Source organism: Limanda limanda, chromosome 18 (assembly GCF_963576545.1).
Source record: "Limanda limanda chromosome 18, fLimLim1.1, whole genome shotgun sequence".
NCBI classification, from domain to species: Eukaryota; Metazoa; Chordata; class Actinopteri; order Pleuronectiformes; family Pleuronectidae; genus Limanda; species Limanda limanda.
Genome location: NC_083653.1, coordinates 12,019,306 through 12,032,693, shown reverse-complemented (window position 1 = coordinate 12,032,693; position 13,388 = coordinate 12,019,306). Strand labels below are relative to the sequence as shown.

Below are 13,388 nucleotides of genomic sequence, written 5' to 3'. Positions count from 1 at the left end.
CTCTGTCCACAAGTTCAACCTTAAAAAATGTTTGTACCTACGTTCATCCAGAAGATGGTGCCCTTGAATATCTAAACCATCAATTATTCTATATGCAAAGTGTTTTTTATTCACAAACAGGTTTCTAACTTCCTTTCTTGAAATGTTACCCTTCAACCATCAACTTAAACTAGTATTTAAATGCTTCTCAATTTATTAGACAACCAAAACACTATTGAGCTGAATTATATCAACAACGCTCTTTCTAATGCGATTCATGACTTTGGTTTAAGAGCTATATTGAAGATATATTACTTACTTACTTACATACTAACTTATAAGAATAGAATAATAGAAATAACACATACAGTGTAAACAGAACATATACATTAGCCACTGAATTGCACCAGTAGAAATAAGCAGATACTCTAAATGTACTTTTGAGTTGACACCAGGGTTTTAAAGTTTATATCTTCACTCTAAGATTGACGCGGTCCAATTTAAAAAATAATTTAATTATAAGAGTAATTTGTATCCAGCGCTGATTGGTCCCGCCCGTTGCAGGTCCCGCCCCTGTGATGCTACAACTATTATTATCAGACGCTGTTGCTAGAGTACACAAGCCTGTCTCTGCCGAGAAATCACACAGGAGCAGAAACCAGAAAGAATCATAACATGGATTAATTATATTGTAAGTTTCTAACTTACAGATGATGTTGATGTTTGAATCAATTTAGCTTAAATAATGATTACAAAATATTGTCATAATATATATATCATAATGAAGATTATTCTCCTCTGGGGCACCAGTGTTCTCTCGCAGGGAGCCACAACCCACCATATATATATATAAACAGCCTTGACTTGCATAAGATTCTGTTGTTCCAGTTTTGGTACATGAATGTCTGTGTGTTCAGTTATGTAATACATTTTCTAACAAATCCAGGCCTCCTTCATGAATCTGGGACTTGTACATGACATAGACACAGACACAAACCATATTTGAGAAAAATTGTATTTAAAGTGTAATTTGACTTTTTAGTTTGATCCATGTCACATCCACTCACTTGGAGGAGGCAGGATTTTTTTTTTTACCTGCTTTGCAGACCCAAATGGAAAAACAGCTGTGAAAAGAAAATCCTACATTTATAATCAACATTTTTTAAAGAAACTATAACTGAGGATATGTACAGACATAAAAGACAGTGACAAACTCTGTCGTACACCTACAATTAAACAAATGTTTCTGTCCAAAACAGAAGGACGGTTCCTAGAAAAATATGATTTCAGATTATACATTTAACAATAAACTACTCAGGACATATTAACAAAATACATATTGAAAATAAAACAAACGGGACCGAAATATTCAACTGTTTATTTTAAATAGCGAGAGACCAAAATCATATTCATACATGATGTAGGGATATAGAGTTTTCTAGTGCGTTTGACACTTCGATATATTCCAGTGTGGATTTCTTGTTCGACATTTCAAGTTCAACGTGTTTGCTGTTCACTGAGAGTCCTGACAGGTCAGAGAAGACATCCGGAGCTTAGACGGTCATGTGAGGATTTACATCAGTTCTCTATCGTGTCATTGGAATAAAGCAGCTGTCCTGTTTTCTTTATATTTACGTGGGTCTGCCCAGGTGCAAGTATGGCCTATCATCCTTTTAAATACATCCGGGTCATTTCACTTAGTTGGAAACATTCCTACGCAAACTGGACTGTTCAACTTCACCCCTGGTCACAGTTACATTTCCTTTAGTATGTATTTGTTGTTGCAGCTTAGTTTTACAGGGTAATTTTTGGACCTGTTATATCCGTATTAAATCTCAAATATGTATATATGTTGAGTTAACGGCTTAAACAATTACTTTAATGCTATAGTGTCCATTCAAATGAACAACATTGATGTTGATGTCTGTTTTTTCCATAGTTATTCGTCCTCATCGACCTCGTCAAGACTGTGGAAAATGGAACAAAAAGTTTATAGTGACGTAATACCATTGTGTCTCAATTGTATAGAATAATCATGTTCAGCAGTTGTACAGTACTTAGTCTTAGATAATTAGGAATTAGAATCACCATACACAAGCAGTAAAACTTGTATAAATGTGTAAATATCAAAATTAAATTCATCATCAACAAACAAATAGAAATTTTTACTGATGCTAAACAATTGTAAATATGTTCAATAGAATTTTATTTCTTATTTACCTGGTGTCTGAATCAGTGCCGATCTCAGGAGGATCCTCCAACATCACGATGTAGTCCTCGTAACAGTCTAATTGGAAAACTGTCACAGAACTACAGAAAAAGTAAAATTACAAATTAGAAAGTTCCCATGTTGAATATGCAGAGAGTTGTGCACCTGAAAATAAGTTGCATTAACCTGTCAGGGCCTTGTCCGTCACCACTGGCCGTCTCATGTGCAGCATCCTGGCCAAGCAACGAGAGAAACCACAATTCTAACTATTGTACATAAAAATGCATTCATTGCATGAACTCCATGATTTTTTGTTTCCTTATGTACGTGACGTTTTAAACGGCTCTTTGTTCATCACCTGATCCGAAGAAATGGGAAATGTTTGATCGGCATAAATGACGACGCCAGGACATCCAGCTGCATTGTCCACACACTCGATCGAGATCGGCAAATCCTTTAAAATTAACCAGAAATTAAATATATCATCAAATGGCCCCATTACGATACCAAACTTGAAGGTTTGGGATTCATCATTGCTACATGCTAACAATGCTAATCAAACAAACGGGCACAGTCAGAGCAAGTCAACCCACTTCCAAATACAAGTATGTCTACAAGTATTTATACAACGTCCGAATACTTGGTGTCATACAGGTATTTTAAATACCTGTACATGTTTGTTAGTTTAAGCGCTGAAAATATCGACTTACAGACTCAGCGGACGTCGCCATTTGCTTTTTATTCTTCCGCCCAGATACAATACGTCACAATCGCGTCAGACCATTATCTCATTATACTATGTACTATACCAGTACACGCCCAGTAATGTTGAGCAAATCAAAATTATCTATTTCAATAATTACATGAAACTCTTTGCTTTGCCAGGTTTATTTCTGACATTTGTTTTTTATTTGTGTTTAGAGACCATATTTGTTTTTTCGTTTACAAAGATTTTCTTTAATTACTCTTTATAAACTAAAACCCAACAAAAAACAAAAAGGTACCTCTGTTCCCCCATAACCCTTGTCAACTTTTTAGCACATTCCAGCCACGTGTTCCCTGTATGCTGACAACAGGTGAATCTACATTTACAAATTCAGCACAGACATATGTTAATTTCCTCCAGAGTCCTTAGAATTAAATCATACCTTGTTAAAATTCTTCAGCAGGATGAGAATTGTTCTTCTTTTTCACGTTGATTCACATCCGACCATAAGAAATAAGATACATATCATCCATCCCTGTTGGCTGGGTAGAGCAGCTCCAGTATGTGGTCTTCTCATCATCTTTCTGTTTCAGTGAAACGAGAAGTTCACTGCTTTACCTGTGATGCAGAACAAGAACAAAACCTGACCTCTTTTGTGGCTTTTGAAAGATGCAGATGAACAAGTGTTTCCGTTCTCACAGGAAACATAGCTCTTCAATAATGGTGCATCCCGCCCACAAAGCCACAGGAGGCTTTCTGCTGATGGTTGTGTTCACTTTACATTTATTTTTTATGGACGTATTTTATCATCACTTTTTGCATTGTATAGTAACTTCATGCTGTGCTTCTGTTGAAGATAATTATCATGAAGTAATGTGGTCATGAACAGAAGGAGATTTTTGATTAAGCACTGCTGTCATTGGTTATAAACATAATTTCACCTGAAGATTTTTGGTAAGGATAAAAAATGGAAATAATCAAAATTGATGAGAATTTCTCTGTAATAACTTATGGCTACAGTAGGTTAATGCAATATTGCTTCAGACTATTTATGACTTATACTATTAGTAGCATATTTGTAAAAATTGCACACAAAAAAAGATTTCTATGTGAAAGCAATTGATTGCCCAGTCAATGGTTATCTTCTATGTGAATGTAACTATTTTTCTACAGAAAATATGACATATATAAACCAAACCTATAGCTCAAATCTTACCTCTGTGCCTAGACCGGTGCCATCTTAACAAACTTAACCTTCTTATTCATATTTTATAGTTACTATGGCTTTAAGATATTATGGTTAAGTTCTTGTATTTCCATTTAGGAAGCACAGCACAAGAGAGGGTTACATTTCTTTCAGTATACTTTATTAAACATGTACATAGTGGATGGATGTATAAGAAAGGTTTGTCTCTATATAAGCCCTATGTAGACCACTTTCTTTCATTTTACATAACAGGACATATATTATAAAGTACAGAAGCACAGAACGTTCGCAGTTGCCTGCTGTTACCCACATCCTGTGGAATAAGATATGCTGAGGTATAAGAGTAACAAAGGAAACAAGAAACATAAAATGAGAGTTAAAACAGGTTTAACAGCAGACAACACAGAATATTATTGTAAATCTTCCAAACACAAGTTAGGGTAAATTATATTGCACTTTTTGTTTCTTCTTAAAAAAAATAGAATTAGCTTAATGGCACTGCATATTAAAATATGCAGAGTTTCAATCACCAGATATTCAAATCGTTATTGACCAATATAGAACAGTGAAATGTGTTGTTTAGTGATTTATTTCCTTTTATTTTCCTTTTATCTTTTAACTACTACTACTTCTACTTGATGTCCTGACCTTATATTTAGAGCCTCAACTTTAACCTCTTTTGACCTCCAGCAGGTGTCAGCATTTCCCATAAATAAAACATATACTCATTGGGTCAGTTGACTGCATGTTTGTGACTCCGTGGTATAACTTTATACTTCTTTTTCTTTTTTTTTACCATTAATTGTTTCGGTTACCTCAGGGAAAGAGTGAGCAGTTTATTGTTCCTCATGGTCACACAGTTACAGGAGATTAATACATGAAAACTGAGCATGATGCAAAAATTACATAATGTTTACGTTGATAATGTGACATTATATTATTTATTTTGCATTAGCAGAATCATTCTTTGCAACAGGCTTGTGGTGCATCTTCACACAAAGATACAGACAGGAAGACACACACATCTATTGTCACACTCATACTGGAAAGTTCCTCTCTCTGCTTTCAAAATAGCTTCAGGTCTTGTTGTCATGGATTCTACAAGATGTCAGAAACTTTTTTCTTTCAATTTATGCTCCGCATTGACATGATTCCATCACATTATTTCTGCTCTTGCCTGTTCTATCACATCCCACAGGTGTTCTGTTGGGTTCAGACCTGGTGACTGGAGGCCCCTGAAGTTCACTGAACTCTAGCTGTGAAACCAGGCTGCGACATTCAAACAGGGGCCAAGAGTGACAGATGTGTCCCACTTTCGTTTAAATGCAAACTCTGTCCACAAGTTCAACCTTAAAAAATGTTTGAGCCTACGTTCATCCAGAAGATGGTGCCCTTGAATATCTAAACCATCAATTATTCTACAGCTTTCTAACTTCCTTCCTTAAAATGTTACCCTTCTACTTAAACTAGTATCTAAATGCTTCTTAATTTATTAGACAACAAAAATACTAATGAGCTGAATTATATCAACAGCGCTCTTCCTAATGTTGTGGCCCTGACATTATAGAAAACTATAGATTTACCCACTGCAGTATCTATTGGAGTCTTTGAAAACAATTCAAACCCATATTAACTTTCTTTTATTGCATATATTTGCTGTGTATTACTACTTCCTGGTGTTATTTAATCGATGTGAAGCGATTTATGACTTTGGTCTAAGAGCTATATTGAAGACATTTCACTTACTTACTTACATACTTACTTATAAGAATATAAGAAAAGAAATAATACATACAGTGTAAACAGAACATATACATTAGCCACTGAATTGCACCAGTAGAAATAAGCAGATACTCTAAATGTACTTTTGAGTTGACACCAGGGTCTTTAAGTTTATGTCTTCACTCTAAGTTTGACACGGTCCAACTTAAAAACTCATTTAATTATAAAATTAATTTGTATCCAGCGCTGATTGGTCCCGCCCGTCGTTGGTCCCGCCCCTGTGATGCTACAACCAGCCCCTCCCCTCTCCTCTCGCTGCGGCTCACACAGCAGCACGCAGGACAGGTAAGGTCACACACAACCGGAGCAGGAAACAGTTTGATTTATTTTTTAATAATATTAATAATCATATTCAAATAAACAGGTGTCAGACACGGTCACATTTACATCCCGCTGCACGAGCTCCGGTCCCGCGTCACCGTGACGTGACAGGACGCCTCCTTCCGCCGCAGCCACGATGGTTAAATGTCCTGTTTGACAGTCGAGGTATGTAAACAGACACACACACACACACACACACACACACACACACACACACACACACACACACACACACACACACACACACACACACACACACACACACACACACACACACACACACACACACACCTCACTTCTACCTTAGTGAGATATGTATTGCTATATTACATTTCCTAACCTTAACCATCCAAATTTAATGCCTAACCCTAGTTTTAACCCTAAAAAGTCTTAACTCTCAAATAGCCCAAAAAAGAGGACCGGTCAAAATGTCCTCACTTTCCTATAATTTCCCAACTCTGTAAAGTGGTCCTCACAAAGATATAAGTATAGTAACACACACACTCTCCATTACTTCAGAGTGCATCACATTTCCATGAGACCTTAACCTTCTTCCCTAAACCTAGCCTCAACCTAAACCCTAATTCTAACCCAACGTTAATCTAACCCTTAAACCTGAACCTCAGCCTGACCTTAACCTTAAGACATGTCTTCATCACCTCAGAACGGAAGGATTTATGCAATGGGGACTTGCCTTTTTGTCCCCATAAGGAAGACAAGTCCACATAGTGTGACTGAATACAGATTTAGGTCCCCACAACTTGAGTAATCCAGACTTCACACAAACATTTCATTACACTCCAATAATAATCCTGGATTGTCTTTGGTGTCCATAGCAGAGTTTATTGTGTATATCATAGAATATAGAAATATATGTCGGACTCCCATAAGGGTCAAATGTTGTGATTCATTGTGACCTTGGGGTCAAATGGTTACGATCTAGTTTTTGTGTGTACTTGTTCATACACTGTATTCCACAAGCAGCTGTGTTAGGCACAGTATAGGCCTTGCTATTGTGTGCATTATTGCAACGTGTCATTTCAGGGTATTGTCGGATTTAGAGCAGTAGACCTACAGCCTGGGTACTGTAGACCTCATAAACTAAGGACAGGTGTGTGTGTGCAGTGTTGGGGAGTAACGGAATACATGTAACGGCGTTACGTATTTAGAATACAAATTATGAGTAACTGTATTCCGTTACAGTTACAAATTAAATAGATGGTATTCAGAATACAGTTACATTGTTGAAATCACTGGATTACATGACGGTACTTGTCGAGTTTATTCACTCTCTCGTAAATCCACCGGCGGCAAAGCCCCCAGGAAGCAGCTGGAGACCAGGGCTGCCGTAAGAGCGCCCGGGCCCCCGGCGGCGTGAAGGAGCCTCACCGCTACCCGCTCGGGACCGTTACAGGCCCGGGACCGAGAGAGTTCCGTCGCTACCAGATCTACGGAGCTGCTGATCCGCAAGCTGCCCTTCCAGCACCTGGTGAGAGAAGACCGACCTGCGCTTCCAGAGCTCCGCTGTCATGGCTCTGCAGGAGGCCAGCGAGGCACGCCGGGTTCACACCGGACGCTGAAGCGCCGTGAAGCGCTGATAATATCACCCGTTGACCCAGTAGCATATGGTCACTTGTTTCTCCAACATTAACTGCAACAGCGTCGCAATTTAATTTCATCCATCTTCAAGAGCTTCTCCGCTGTTTGCTCCGTTCAATGTCGGGTGTCGAGGGTAAATTACGTATTCTCCGCCCCCCCCTCTCTTTTTATCTTTATGACTGCTTGTGTGTCTGTAGTGGATGGGCAGAGGGGGGCATTTAATAATGTGATCGGTAAAATTGGTAAAATTAAAACTCCAGGACAACAGAAGGGGAATACAAACTATGGGATGCATACTTTATCATTTATATCATATAATATGTCATCAATATCGTTTAAAATAATTTTTCAGTGTGTTTCATGGAGCGATAAGCTCGCGTCAAGCGCAAAAAAAAATAGACTCGACGCCGAAACGATCGCTGCATGGCGCGAGGCAGCCTTGGCGCAGGGGGGGGGGGGGTTCAGCCTCCGGTGGGACCGGCACAGAGGTGGGAGAGGATGGGAGCCGGACATCCAGCTGCCCCGCCGCATCTTGCGGAGAGAGAGTTTAAACTGCTGCTGCTCCACTGACTATAACAACGCCGCAATCATACACTTAAAAAATGCAAATCAAACCGGAAGTATTCCAAGTATTCAGAATACGTTACTCAGATTAGTTAATGTAATGGAATACGTTACAGATTACATTTTTGGGCATGTATTCTGTATTCTGTAACGGAATACGTTTTGAAAGTATCCTTCCCAACACTGTGTGTGTGTGAGTGCGTGCGTGCATGTGGTGGTGTGTCGTGGTGTGTGTGTGTGTGTGTTTGTATGTTGAGGTAGCTATGGACTGCATATGACTGTATGTGTTTTAGAAACAGGTCTGAATGCTAAATAAGATACTTTTCTATTGTAGAAACAAGTTTAAAAGTACAGTAGCAGTCCTACATCTCTAGGTAGGACTGCTACTGTACCTTTAAACTGATGAGCATATTGGAGCATGACAGTCTTAGTCCTGAGTTTAGAAGAAGTAGTCTGTAAGAAAAAGGGTTTATTCCTCAACTTGGAAACAGTTTGACAAAAACAATAAACCAACAAGATGTCTCATGGACTTCGGCAGATATAGTTTGTTTGGTTGTCATGGAGATCATGCAATTGTCATCACTTATATATTAATATATAATATGCAGTTTTAACTATTCATTTGAATCTATATTTATATATTTTAAAAGAGGACTTATTATATAATTGTATACAACTGTGTATCCCTTACTATTTATGTTCCATAGATGTTTATTAGGTTGGAACCAACTGATCAAATGATTACCTGAAATCGATTTAAATGATTGAAGGATCATGAAAACAGCTGCAGATTAATTTTCTGAAGATCAACTTAAAGATTCTCTGACAAATTCTTTCACCTCTGAATAGAAACGTTAAAGACTCTATTTGTGACTCCAGGCTGATCGGGACTTCTGCAGCCTCACCCCGACCCCCTGCACAGTAACATGAGCGGTGACAGACAGATATTTTCCATCGACAGCTTCTTCTGAGTCAGCAGCAGTAATACCTCGCCCATCTCCGTCTGATGACTTCAAACTGGTAGAGCTGCCTCTGTGCCCTGATCTGAGCTCCGTTCTGAAGCTAATTACGATCCACAGCGGCACGGTGCGGTTCAGACAGACTCAGCTCGCTACATTTTCCAATTGGGGTCATCTATTTATAATGGCTAGTAATGGCTATAATAGTTATGATGGCTCACTGTCTGTGTGCGGAGAGGACAAGGGTAGGGGTTGACTGAGTGCACCAGGCAGTGTTGGTTTAAGCAAACATGAGACACACACGTACACATTTGACAGAAAGCAGGTACCTTAGCTGACCTGATGTTATCTGGTTTTACAAAGTATTCATCGTTTCCTCTCTGGAGGAACAAAGTCCTTAACACGCACCTTGAGTAGGAGGATTTCCATCTGAATTGGCCCACTGCTGTTTACTGGCGGGCAGGAAATGGGCGGATGGAGACAAACCAGAGGCCAGGATGACTGATCGCTCATCCAGCCCACATGGATCTCGCATGTTTACAGGACGCCCTCGGCATTTTGTCTTTCCATGATCTGCAGCTCCCAGCTTGCATCGTTATTCACCTCATCTGTTTACTTCTGGCTAACCGCTGTCAAAACTGTTTAGATTGAGCAGGTCTATTCACCCTCTCCTGGAGGCTCAGCAGCGATGGGGAAACTTTATTATTTCTATTCTATATTTTTATATTTACTTTATATTTATATTGCATGTTTAATTTTTACTTGAACTGATTTTTTGTTTTTTTAACTATCCTCTTAGCAACACAGAAAATGTTGGACTAATAAAGGATTATCGGTTCTTATCTTAAAGACAGATACATAAAAGCCTTGTCAAAGCAAGGTCTCGAGAACATATGAGCCATATATGTCTCTCCAGCTAGTAGAGACTGGTCATTGAGAGCGTTGGCTGTGTGCAGGTACACCGGCCAATCATTTCATTCTGTCAAAATGAAATAATTGGTTGTGTTTATTATCGTCCTGCGATGGCCACAGACAGAGTTTATTTAAAACTATCTACTGATGGTTTGTGAACAGGGTATCAACTAATAAGATTGAACATGTTTAAGAAATAATTTGTCAAACCTACCTTTAAGTTTCATAGGATTAGGTTATTGTGTTTTGAACAATTCTGGGAATATGTCTCTTTTATTGACAAAAACACCAAACAGATGATTTCAACGTGACACAAACACCTTTGATAGAAAATGACGACAAAAAAGGCCACTGAGCATGAGGACCAGCCATGTGTAATAACGTGCAAATTGTCGCTATTTTATGCCAGTTTTGCTGCTGTTAGCCAACGCACAAACATGTCGCTGAATCCACCTACTCGCTCATTCACTAGGACAATGAACCGTCTTTAAACAGATTCCTGTCATACTGTTCCAAATCCATGATTCAGTTTGGGATATTAGTATTAATTACACCCAGTGAGCATGTGACACAATAAATTACACTCACCCAGTCTCAGTATTCATGTCTTTTTGAGCTTTATACCCACAATCAATAATCTGAATGAATATCTCATATTTTAAACGTTTAGTTAAAGTCTGAGGGCTTGTGGGAAATCAGTGCAGGCTGTCACATCGATGCAAAAGAGTTCACGAAGAGGGTCACCATGACTTTTAGCACAGTTTCTATTTATTGGCCAGGTTCATTAATGCTCTTTTATAGCTGTGTGTGTGTCTGTGGGTGTATTTTCGGGCGTCGTAATATTAATCTCTTTCTCTCTCTCTCCCTCTTTCTCTCTGCCACAGAGGTGTGAAGCTGTCACTTTTAAAAGGTCGGAGGAGAATGCCATTCAAGTTCCCATGCTGGGTAAGAAGAACACTAACTGACCTGAATACCTCGGTGCAGAGGGTTGTTCATATATGAAGTCGGCCGGTGGAGAAGGTTTCCAAATATTTTTCGGTAAGTCAGCTTCAAGCTTCCTCTGACCTTTGACCAGGAATACGTATTCCAGCCGTCTCTCTACACACTGTCCAGTTGAATGACTTAAGATTTACAACTTTGTAAAAGTGCAACTGGTTCAGAAGCCTGGAAGGGTTGCTTTTGTTCCCAGTCATGTTTTTGGAAGCATTGTTTGGACTAGAGTCAGTAAAATGTAACGGTTTATCATAGCTACAGTTTCAGACCTTGAAATGTAGCCAAAGCCAGGGACGCTGGAAGTCAGTCAGAGCTGGAGGTGAGACACTCGTTATCGATGTCACATTTGTGCATCAGGAAAATACACTGAATGTTAGGGCTGGAGCCTGGGCTAAAAAACAATATATAAGAATACTCCCTCCCTTCACATGTAGGATGAACGCTTGTCTTTGCTCTACTTGTCTGTGGTGCCTCGTCTGCTGCCTTGCTCTGAGGGAAAGCTAACAGGTGAGCCCACAGATTGAATGTTATGAAGATGACAAGCAGCCTTATGAGGGTAACTTTGCAGCCTAAGGTGCAGAACCCAAAGGACTTCCATGAGCAGCTTCTCAGATGCTTTGTTGATGTGATTGTCTGCTCAGGACGGCTTTGCTTGCTAGCTTCCTCCATTTTCGTGGCAAAAACAGTATAATTTTTGACTAACTCTACTAACAGCTGAAGAGGGCATGTAATAGGTCGACCTGACAGTGATTGCCCTCTGCTGCATCATGAGGTCTAATGTTCTTCTACAATCCATATTTTGAAATCAAACAGGTCAATGCAGGTCAAATATGAATGATCAAATTTCAATATAAAAAGTGACAGCCCTTCTGAATATTTAAAAATTAAATCAATTGTTAAAACTTTCAAATAAAACAATATAACTACTGCTGTGTTACTCACAAAATGTAATTCTTGAATTTTTAAAAAAACTTTTATTGATATCTAAAAAAGCTAAAATAGGTATTCAATCCAATTTTAAGCTACAAATCACAACATAATGATGTCAAGACCTTAAAATGTAAAGAGAAACCCAACAATTCCCACAATATGATCTGTTCATTCCTTGGCCGAACCCATATTTCTCTTCTCATTTTAATGCCAAACTTGGTTTGAAATGTGAAGCGTAGAAATCATCAGTGTGGAAAAAGGAAATTAAGAATAATTCTACAGACGTGTTCACATGCCGCACAAACACAAATGAGCAGAAATGTGGACACTAACACAAACGACACAAACACTTGCCAATTTTTTTCTTTAGACAGACGGTTTCATTCAGTGGCTGACCCACTTCTCCACTGCAACCTGCCAGAAAACGTGACCAGTTGCATCGATAATGAGAATCAGAAGTAAGAGTGTTGCTCGCTCACACACACACATAGACAGACACGCACGCACACAAAGCAGACAAAATTCACACCTGCCTGCCAATTTGGGGACACTACTTGTGTCTCAAGTAGGTGGAAAAGCCGATTTATAAGTGCTTAAGGCTAGAATAGAGGAAATGAATGCTGTTTACTGTGGTTAACAACAGTTTGTTAATTCTAAATTTGATTGAGCTCTGAATATTCAGCTCTCTTACTTTTTAGCTTTTCCTTGTTCACATTGAGCGTCTGAGGTTTGGTTGGGTGTCGTTTAGATTTAATGTGGGTGCTTCAACCCTCAGTCCAAAAAAAGAACCACGCAAATCATCACATGTATTATTGTGATGATTTAAATCATAAAGTAGTAAAACAAGTGTATAAAAACAATGGAAACAAATGTGGAGCCAGAAGTTTACTGGCTGACCTCCAAGTGCACTTGTCAAGATGCCCACTGACCTCATGGACCCTCGAATTCCTTTCTTTCTTTCTTTCTCTCTCTCTCTCTCTCTCTCTCTCTCTCTCTCTCTCTCTCTCTCTCTCTCTCTCTCTCTCTCTCTCTCTCTCTCTCTCTCTCTCTCTCTCTCTCCCTCTCCCTCTCCTTCCCTCATTCTGGGACATAATCACTGTTTCCACGGGTCTCATGCTTTCTTTTCACACATTCACACAGTTATAAATCTTTGTTTTCTGCTCTTAGTCTCTTCATTCGTTCGCTTCATTCACATGTACTCATTAAATAAAGTCACTATTTCAGTCC

The 13,388-nt window shown here is 38.9% G+C and overlaps 1 long non-coding RNA gene across 1 annotated transcript; it reads right to left on the bottom strand.

The window, feature by feature from the left end:
- Positions 1-1,342: 1,342 nt before the first annotated feature.
- LOC133024711 (uncharacterized) lies at positions 1,343-3,506 on the bottom strand. Its single transcript, XR_009683128.1, has 5 exons — positions 3,337-3,506; positions 2,547-2,642; positions 2,375-2,421; positions 2,200-2,289; positions 1,343-1,946 (listed from the first exon to the last, which is right to left on the bottom strand). It is a non-coding gene; the product is annotated as an uncharacterized LOC133024711 (long non-coding RNA).
- Positions 3,507-13,388: the final 9,882 nt, after the last annotated feature.